Here is an 11077-nt window from a genome sequence, read left to right on the forward strand (position 1 = left end):
GAAAAGGAAACCATATGCGTTCAGGCTGGGTAGGTAAGTATGCATTTACCTGGTTATTATTTATTATTAGGCTAGTCTCATCTATTATGCATCGTTTGATGGCTAGCGAATATAACTGTAGTGCAAGTGAGCTGCCGGAACGGAAATGTTTTGTGGTTATACCGCATCGCATTTAGTTTGTCTTTGTTTTTGCGGTTTCGTGTGCATGGTATGTATGACTGCAACGGTTTCTGAAATATTTCACTCACGGTAGCAACAAACACGGTTCGAAATCTTGCCCGTGACAGAAAAAAATTGTTTTATCCCTGTACACCTGGGCCACTGAAAAGGACCATACAACCAATGAGAGTTTTATTATTCCACCTCCATCGGTTTAGGAGACGCATCGGATGTTTGTGATTAATTTCACATACTGACAATAACTTTAGATTTTCAACGCAATTGTGATCAGTAAATCTATGTTGACAAAGGGTTCACGCCCTTCCAAAAAGCAGGGCTTTATTGCTCTTGTTCTGATGTTCAATGCAATAAAGACACTTTCACAGTGAATCATATGCAACACATACGTTTCTGTTGTATCCGTACTGCCTTGTAAGGCAACGCCAAATGCTGTAGATGGTTTTTGGATGCAGGTGTGGGAGTCTTAGCCAATTTGGTGCATGTTTTCTCTTGCCAGGGATAATGGTCGGCGATTCCACGATAGGTCAACTCGAACATACCAATTAGTGTAGTTTCTGATTTTCCATCGTATAGGTAGGACAATAACACACCCTAAAAATGGGGAATGAGATGCGTCCCCGACCTCCGTTTACACATGCCTATAGCTTTGCACGAGGCCTACGCCAGGTAATCTGGACACCAAGTGATATGAGCCACCTTTCTCTGCGAGTTCTCCAATCTTCACGGAAGGGTTACGTGCCCTCAACGACCTTGTCATTTTTGCTACGACTTCCAGTGACCTGTGCCTGCATACAGTGTGACAGTGGGATGGTGGAATTGAATCACTACTACGGGCTTCCCAACGCTCACGTTTGTGATTTAGGAACATAATCAATTCAAGTCTGGGATGTCGGAATTGGCCTTATGTCTTATTCGTGACACCCTAATGTTTACAAAACTTAGGGCGTCGAAGAATGTGAGAAGAAATTGGTACTCCGTTTAACTATTACAAACTTTACTACGCAAAAGCGCCAAGAAGATAGGTTAAATGAAGGGGCAAAATGCCACCTTCCTTTTTGTTCTCATGGCACAGAATGATTCCTAAGTTCAGGTATAGCAGCGAGCGTATTTGCTTTTTTGGTTACACAAATGGTGGGTTTCAAAAATAAACTGATGTGGGCACAATAAAAGTCCCACCATTGTTGTCTGTATGCTCTTCCCTGTATCCACTCACCACTATCGCTCTTTCGCTTAAAGCATCGCATACGACATGAGCTGTATCGAAACCAGTGTATTGATTGATGCCAAATGCGAACGGACGATCACAAAACAGGACGCTTAATGGTAGTAGCCAGAGCGGTATCCATAGGCACGGGGGGCGTATCCGTAGCTGCGGGAAGCATATCCGTATCCGTAGCTGCGGGGCGCGTATCCATATCCGTGGCTGGCGTATCCGTATCCGCGAGGCTGGTAGCTATGGTAGGCGCTGTGGCCCAGAGAGCGGCGGTGGCGGTAGCCGTGGTGGCCGTAGCTGCGGAGTCCGTAACCGTAGCCTTGGTATCCGCTCCTGTAGCCTCCGTAGTAGGGGCCGGCGTATGAGCGGTAGCCGTGATAACCACTGTATCCGTGGCTAGCAGAGACAACAGCCACCAGGGCAGCCAGAAGCAGCAGCTGGAAGCAAGTGGGTGCAACATGAGTGGCATGAACATCCTGCGTGAACAACACAAGAACAGGCGTATTTGAATGGAGACAAGTCTTCTTTCTTTGTGTCCTCGCTGTTGCTTTGCATCGACTTGTTTTGACCGAGATGAATTGGCTGCCACTTGCTAATGTAATCAGCATCTCAAATTATTTCGTAACACATTCTGCAATTACTGTTGCTACTGGCTTTAGCACTTAATTGAAATAGTTATAGTTCCTCTATAAGGTAAACAAATGCATTGCAGTTTGTTTTTGGTGATGTCGACCTATTGGGCTTTATGATCGGTTTTCCTCGTAGGATAGTTTAAACCGCCTTCCTTCTAGTCATTATGATGTACCACACCTCGCGCTCTTAACAATTGTATCAGAGAAAGTGCTCTAGCAGCCAGCCACCAAAGCACTACAGCAACACTCACCGCAAGCTTGGCGTTCATCTCTGCGGTTTGTCGGACCACCGACTGCTGGGAGAGTAGACCAGTGTGTGTCTCTGCGGTAGGTGCGCTGGCACTTTTATATGTTGAGGCGGCTGTCCTGACCTTGGCGGCCACGCTGCGGTACTTCCAGCATTGAACGTCCGAAAGACACTCCAGAAGGGTGTGGTTCAACTGCTAATATGTAGATATTATTCAGGTGTATCTGATGTTTTAATGTTGTAGGTAAACTTTGCATTACACTACATGATGTAAAACGTCACGACATCGACAACGGCATGGACGCAGAGTTTACCTGGAGGTCTGCCAGCCTTGTGGAATTGCATGGTTGAAACACGTGGTATTAGCTTTTGTCTCGCGTGCGCCTGGTAGAGACAGGGACATTTTCAAATACTGTGATTACCAGTAAGACCGCTTTTGTGATGTGTCGGGTGACGTGATTAGAGGCATGATTCGCTATCACTCTACAGATCATACCCGTTGGCGGGGAGCCGATGGACCATGTGACGTACAATCGCACTGGAACACTCTACGTTGATGTGCTTGGTGTAGCAAAATGCGCTGGTGGTGCCACCAAATCAATTTAGTATGGCGGCTGGCAAACTGGCTGCCCATCGCCATGCTGTAGCTGCACAATTTCAAATGAGGAAGTCGAATGTTTTAAATGGCTTGCAGCCCCCCCCCCCCCCCATTGTAATAGCATCATTGCTATTTTCGCACTTGTGTGGAAAGCCATTTGTCGCGGTGAATAGGGCTGCACGCCGATGGAGGTGTTATCACCAGTTGTGCCTCGGTTTTGGCGACAGCATCTTGTATTGGGGATTGATTTCAAACGTTGGGAGATTAGGGTCAGATTTTGAGAGATCATTCAATCTTCTCAATGAAATCCCGCAATCTTGTGGACTTGTGGACTCTTGTGGACTGTATTAGTTGGGCTCTATGTTTCAGTGACGTCATCGACTGTGACAATAGCCGAGTGAATGTGGATGCAGCGTTTTAAAGCGTCGTGTCATTTGAGACAGATGAGCTCGAACGCTCGCCACGCGATAATGCTTTGGATTCGGTGTAAGGCGGTGGGCTCATGCTTTTTGTGTTCTTGTCATGAGAAGCGTACTGGCTAGAAGAACGTAGCTAATTGTCCGATTTTTAAAACAATGGCGTTATGAAGTTCTTTCAATCTAAGAACTTTTTGCTTAAGGATGTCGCTGTAGCTTGTAAGTTTGTAAGCTGTAGCTTTAAAGGAAAACGGAGGTTGTTGGAGCGAAACATGTCAAGAACTCATCCGGGGCTTCCTGCTACTGAAAGGGACGGCGGTTTTGATGTAAGAGGCCGCGTATTGCTGGTGTAGGTCTCTCACATTCCCCGTTACATCTCGGACTTAGCGCACTGATCGGTGGACAGGTATGAGATAAAACGCTTTTAATTATCATCATGTTGCACGTACAGCAAAATGAAGGTGCTAAAAGCATTCAAAAGTGTCGTTTGCGTCTGTTGATTGCAATCTTGTATGGGTTCTGCTCTAAATAATTGGGATCATTTTAGGAAGTGCGAGTTGTGCGCCGGAAATGTTTATGCAAAGTTAATGAAGCTCCGTAACTCTTCCAGCTGGTTGTACGACGATGTCACGAAACCAAAAGTGGTTTCATTTCAGAGGCTGATAGAGCCATGTTATCGCTAAATATACGGCTACAGGGATCCAGTTCTGCAAAATACAGGGGAGTGAGGATTAGAGGGCAAGGGGGAGCAGTGCAGGGAGAAACATTTCTAAGTGAGCCCCGGAATGAACTTTAAACAGTTTTCTCTTTAGGCCTGACAGGCTTTTTGGCAGATGGGGACAGGGTTTGTTTTCTAATGTTAGGTTGTGGGGAGCTAAAACCCACTAAATTATGATAAATGAAAAATGATGGATGAAAATGAAAACTAAAAATAGAGAACTTAAACCGTGGTTAGGAATCACAATGCCACTCCTCACCACCCCTCCCCCCCCCCCTATCCCGTCTTCCAACTGAAACAGGAAAGGACGCGTCGTTAGGCTGGTTATGTTAAGTAGGGGCCTTATTTGATAGTTATTCTCCGTTGGGAAGTGCAAGAGGAAATAATGGCTGGAACTGCTTCAAGCACCCTTACAGTAGCTTCTCACCAACTTCAAAGCACTTCCTTTAAGAGAAGGAAGCAGGGGTGTAGTTTCTCTAACTTAGTTTTTTGGGAGGTTGAACCGCGAAGGTATGAAAAATGAGGATTGATGGATAAAACTTGTCCCCAGACATGGGAAAAATGCATTCTTGGTTAGGAGGCTGAATCCCGCCTCCACACCCACCTCCCTCAGTTGGAAAGGAAACCATACGCGTTTATGCTGGGTATGTAAGTATGCCTTTACCTGATAACTCTAGAAGGTTAGTCTCATCCATTACGTATGGCTCGATTGCTAGCAAATATAACTTTCGTGCGCATGAGCTCCCGGAAAGAAAATGTTTGGTGGCTATACCGAGTTGCATTTAGTTTGTCTTTGTTTTTGCGGTTTGCCGTATGCATGGTATCCATGATTGCAACGGTATCTGAAACATTTTACTCAAGGTAGACACAAATCGGTTCGAAATCTTGTCGGTGACAGAAAACAAACTTTTTCATCTCTGTACACCTGTGTCACTGTGAAAAGGACCGTACACCTATGGGGTTTTTTATTATTCAACCTCCATCGGCTTGGGAGACAGCATCGGATGTTCGTGATTAATTTCATATCTCGGCAATAACTTCAGATTTTCAAAGCAATTTGGTAATCTTGTGATCAGTAAATGTATGTTGACAAACGGTTTACGCCCATCCAGAACGCAAGGTTTATTGCTCTTGCTCTGATCTCCAGTGCAATCAAAACACTTTCACATTGAATCATATGCAACATGTATGTTTTGGTTATATTCCGCACTGCCTTGTAAAGCAACGCCAAATGCTTCAGATGCTTTTTGGATGCTGGTATTGGAGTATTTACCAAGTTGGTGGATGTTTTCTGTTGCCAGGGATAATGAAAGGCGTTTTTACGATAAGTCAGGTAGAGCGTACCAATAAGTGCAGTTTCTTAGTGTGCATCATATAGGTAGAACAATAACACTGACTAAAAATGGGGAATGAGATGCGTCCCTGACCTCCGTTTATACATGCCTATAGCTTTGTGTGTTGCCTATGCCAGGTAATCTGGAGCAATATGTGGCACCTTTCTCTACGAGTTTCTCCCACCGTCACGGAAGGGGTAGATGCCCTCAACTACTTTTTTATTTTTACTACGACTTCCAGTAACCTGTGCCTGCATACAGTGTGACAGTGGGCTGGTGGAATTCAGTCACTACTGAGGATTTCCCGACGCTCACGTTTGTGAAATAGATATAGAAACACAATGAATTCAAGTTTGGGATGCGGAGATTGGCCTTTTGTGAAATCTGTAGTACTGTAATCTTTACAAAAATTTTAAGGGTCGAAGACTGTGAAGAAATTGGTGCTCCATTCAACTATTACCGACTTTACTACGCAAAAGCGCAAATAAATATCGTTAAATGAAGCGGCAAAATACCACCTTTCTTTTTGTTCTCATGGTATAGAATGATTCCCAAGATCCGTCATAGAAACGAGCGTATTTGTTGTTGTTTTTACACCAGAGTTGTCTGTTTTGTCTGCGCGGAAGAGTGTCTCGGGTTCGACTCGCTATCGACAAATACGGTTGATGCTTATGTTACAAACCCCATGCGCGCACGACTCGGGGTCTGGATGGCAACTGTACTTCTGTGCTGCCACGCAATATAACAAAACAACGGGCTGCCAAATCCCTGCGTCACTTTCCCTGTATGAAGGGAAAGTGATGCAGATACATTGCCTCCCATCACCTCCCCCAAGACGCTTGCGGAAAGGGATGACGCGACGCGTCTTAACATAGGTCCAAGGTTAAGATAACTCTAGGCTGAACGAGCTCAGACTGCGGCAAAACAAGAAACACACGAGGGCCCCCGGCTGACCCGTTGAGGGGGAGGAGAAGGTGGTCGTTCACACATACGTCCATGTCGGGTCTGACCACCTGATTAACAGACGCCTTGGTCGGCGGCGGATCCTCGGCTCTCGCTGGGACGGGGGCGGGGGCGGCGGTGACGCCACAGGCGTCGGGACCGTGATTAACGTAATGTCAGACGCAACGCGCGTCTGGTCGCCGGCCAGGCTGGGCGGCGAGTCGGCGGCGACGTCTGGGAACCCAGCCGTGCTCGACACCGGGTCTGACCTCCGGACAGACAGCCGCCGAGTGGGTCGAGGGGATCGGAGCGGAGGTGATGGAGACAACATAGGCACCGGCGCGGTGTTGGCGGGTGTGCCAGCCGCGGGTCGTGGCAGGCCGCCGGTCAAGCTGGGCGGCGTGCTGTCATTGGCGATCTCTGGCTCGGCGGTGCCCGGCGCTGAGCGACGTGTCTCCGGCGTCATCGGGGCAGGTCAGGTGCTCACTGGGCACGGCACCGGCGGCGCCGTCATCTGGTCCATCCACTCCGTGATTCTGACTGTCGCTGGTCGTCGCGCTGTCCTCCTGACTGTTGGCGCTGGCGATCAGGGGTTGAAACGGGCGGAGGAACCGACGGTTCCGCCAGAAGATGCGGCCGCTCGGTAGCCAGACGAGGTAGTCACGCCGCCATCCGACGCCGGTGACGGTGCCGGTGCTGTCCCACAGATGAGAGGTCGGATCCTGGATGAGGACGCGCTGTCTGACCCGCAGCGGGCAGTGACACCTCGCCGACTCGTCACACCGCTCTACGGAGCGCTCCAGAAGTTCTGCCGCCTTGGTATCGCAGTCGTCCGCGGCCTCCCGCCAGCGTTGAGCGAACGTACGGTGGTGCACCGGGACCGCTGAACGCAGCGGGTGACCGTACAAGATCTGCGCTGGAGATCGGCCGTCCGTCCGCGGGGTGTTTCTCAGCTCCTGCAGACCGGCTGTGAAGTCGTCCGTGTTCAGGTCTCCGCCGGCGGTGGTTTTCTGCACGAGCCGCTTGACGGCCTTGACGGCCGCCTCTGCGTGCCCATTGGACTGCGGGTAGTGAGGTGTCGACTGTTGATGGTCCACACCCCACCGGCGGAAGAACTCACGGGTGAGCCGGGCGCTGAACTGGGGCCCTCCGTCGGTCCTGATGAAGGCCGGTACGCCGGTGGCGGCGAACATGCCGCGTAGGCTGCTCACCAGGTATCTGGCTGACGCCTCTCCAGTTACCCGTGACACGAATGGCCAGCCAGAGAGGCGGTCAACGTAGACCAGGAAGGTCCGTCCGGCCCAGGCGAAGTAGTCCACGGAGACGGCTTCGAACACTCGCGAGGGTGCCTTCTTTGTCATCATGGGTTCTTTCTGCTGACTGTGCAGGTGCAGTTGACATTTGCTGCAGGCGCCGATGAAGTTCGTCAGGTCCTGGTCCACCCGGGGCCAGTACACCGCCTGCCGTGCACGCCTCTTCGTCCGCTCGACTCCCTGGTGGCTGGCGTGAAGTTTCTGGAGAGTGGCGCAACGGAGGCACTGCGGTATTACCAACCGCCGGCCGCACACCACCAGGCCGTCATCCACCACCAGACAGTCTCGGAGGCCCCAGTAGGGGCCCAGCAGCGGCTCTAGCTGCGTCCGATGCTCTGGAAAACCGGTCAAGATGGCATCTTTCAGCGCGATCATCTCCGGGTCCTTCTCAGTGGCGGCGCGGAGTTCTGACAGCGCGACGTCCCGGAGCGGGCTGGCGCCACCGTCCGTGTCGGTGTCGTCGCTGACGAGCCTGGCGACCATGCTGGCGATCTGGTGACTGGCATCTCGTTCTGCTTCCTCGTCGTCCGTGCCGACCACCAGCCGGTCGCGCAGACTATCGTCGTAGCAGGCTCTGCACAAATCACAAAACGCAGCGATCTCACGGAGGGCGCGCAGATATTTGTCAACCGCCTCTCCGCGCTCCTGTACCCGGGTATCGAAATCCCGGCGGTCCAACACAGGATTTTGTTGCCGTCTCCGATGCGCGGGCATTGTGGTGAAAATCACATAAATGTCCTCCTCGGTCGTGGATATGGGCAGACTGAAACGCACGACTCTCAGCCACTCGTCGTCCAGCGGTGTCAGCAGCGTAGCCCGCTCCCTGGCGGGCGGCAGCTCCGACAGGCGCTCGGAGACGCGGAACTCCTGGAACCGGTAGCGCCATGCATCAAAGTCCCGCAGGATGCAGAGGACGGCAGCCGCGGCACAGAAACAGTCGATCGCCGGCGCGGCGGACCACCGCTGGCTGTTTCATTTGTGGCGCGTTGAGTCACCTGGCTCGCTGGCTGCTGCATGACCAGCTGTGTCAGCACATCAACTGTGGACGTCTTGTGTTCCTCCGCGGCAGCCTGCATGGGCTGTAAAACCGCTGGCGGTGCCTGCGCTGCCGCCGCCGCCGCCCGCCGCCGCCGTCACATGCGCTGCTGCCGGCTCGGCGCCTGGCGGATGCCGTACCTCCGTAATGGAGTTTTTCAGGATCAGGATCGATCAGGATTTCCCGATCGTGTCCCGCCCACTGGGCCATGTTATGTCCGCGCGGGCGAGTGTCACTCGGGTTCGCCCCGCTATAAACAAACATATTTGATGCTTATGTTTGAAACCCCACACCCGCACGACACGGAGTCTTGACGGCAAATGTATTTCTGTGCTGCCACACAAATACCAAAACAACGGGCTGCCAAATCCCTGCATCACTTTCCCTGTATGAAGAGAAAGTGATCCAGATACATTGCCCCCCAAGTGTCTTTCAAAAACAGACTTATGTGAACGCAATACAAGTTTCATTATTGTTGGCCTCATGCTTACCCCTGTATGCGTTCACTAGTAATGCTCTTTCGCTTAAAGCATCGTAAACGACATGAGCTGCATCGAAACCAGTGTAATGATTTATGCCAAATGCGAACGGACGATCACAAAACAGGACGTTTAATGGTAGTAGCTGGAGCGGTATCCATAAGCACGGGGGGCGTATCCGTAGCTGTGGGCGGCGTATCCGTATCCGTAGCTGTGGGGCGCGTAGCCGTATCCGTGGCTGGCGTATCCGTATCCGTGAGGATAGTAGCTACGGTATGCGCTGTGGCCCAGAGAGCGGCGGTGGCGGTAGCCGGGGTGGCCGTAGCTGCGGAGTCCGTAGCCGTAGCCGTGGTATCCGCCCCTGTAGCCTCCGTAGTAGGGGCCGGCGTATGAGCGGTAGCCGTGATAACCACTGTATCCGTGGCTGGGAGAGACAACAGGCACCAGGGCAGCCAGAAGCAGCAGCTGGAGGCAACCGAGGCGACATAAGCGGCGAGAACATCTTGCGGGAATAATACAACAGGTGTTTTTGAATGGAAATACAAGTCTTCTTTCTCAATGTCTGCGTTGTTTGCTTTGTACCGGCTTATTTTGGGCCCAGATGAAATAGCTGCTGCCTGCTTATATAATCAGCATCTTGAAGTATTTCGTGATGCACACTGAAATTACTGCTGCTACTGGTTCCAACACTCAACTGACATAGTTGTAGTTCATCTATCAGGTAAACAAATGCACTGCAGTTTGCTTCTGGTGCTGTCGACCCATTCGGCTTTATAGCCGGTCTTCATCGTAGGGTATTTTCACCCCGCTTATTTCTAGTCATTATGATGTTGCAGACATCGCGCACTTAATGGTATCAGAGAAAGCGATCTGGCAGCCAGCAACCAAAGCACCACAGCAACACTCACCGCAAGCTTGGCGTTCATCTCTGCGGTTTGTTGGACCTCCGATTGCTGTGGGAGTAGACCAGTGTGTGTGTCTGCAGTAGGTGCGCTGGCATTTATATATGTGGAGGCGGCTGTCCTGACCTTGGCGGCCACGCTGCGGTGCTTCCAGCGTTGAATGTCCGACAGACACTCCGGAGGGGTGTGGTTCACCTGGTCATATGTAGATATTATTCAGGTGTTTCTGATGTTTTAACGTTGTAGGTAAGCTTTCATTACATTAGACGCCGTAAAACATCTCATCGACATCGACAACGGCATGGGCACAGAGTTTACCTAGAGGTCTGCCACCTTTAGAATTATATGGTTGAAGCACGCGGCATTAGTTTTTGCCTCGCGTGCGCCTGGTAGAGACATGGACATTTTCAAATACTGTAATTACCAGTAAGACTGCTTTTGTGATATGTATCGGGTGATGTGATTAGAGGCATGATCGCTATCACTATACAGATCATACCCGTTGGCGGGGAGCCGATGACCATGTGGCGTACAAACGCACTGAAACACTCTACGTTGATGCGCTTGGCGTAGAAAAATGCGCTGATGGTGCCACCAAATCAATTTACGATGGCTGCTTGCGAACTGGCTGCCCATCGCCATGCTGTAGCTACACAATTTCAAAAGAGGAAGTCGAATGTTTTAAATGTCTTGCAGCTCCCCCCCCCCCATATTTTAAAAGCATCATTGCTATCTTTGCACTTGTGTGATTGGCCGTTTGTTACCGTGAATAGTGCTGCACGTCGATTGAAGTGTTTTGACCAGTTCTGTCTCGGTTTTGGCGACAGCATCTTATATTGGAGATTGATTTCAAACGTTAGGGGATGAAGGTCACATTTGGAGAGGTCGATTCAATCTTCTGAATGAAATTCCACAATATTTCTAAGGTCAAAGCCACGCTTTCTGAGACTGTAGCAGCTCAAGTCCCATGGGTCTGTTGGTCTGTGTATTTGACCGTCTCTCAGTCGTGGTGTCATCAACGAACCCTTTCCTCCCCCCCCCCCCCCCTCCCCCGCAGCCACTTCCTG

This window comes from Pollicipes pollicipes, unplaced genomic scaffold (genome assembly GCF_011947565.3).
Source record: "Pollicipes pollicipes isolate AB1234 unplaced genomic scaffold, Ppol_2.1 Scaffold_4219;HRSCAF=4965_pilon_pilon_pilon, whole genome shotgun sequence".
In the NCBI taxonomy this organism is placed as follows: Eukaryota; Metazoa; Arthropoda; class Thecostraca; order Pollicipedomorpha; family Pollicipedidae; genus Pollicipes; species Pollicipes pollicipes.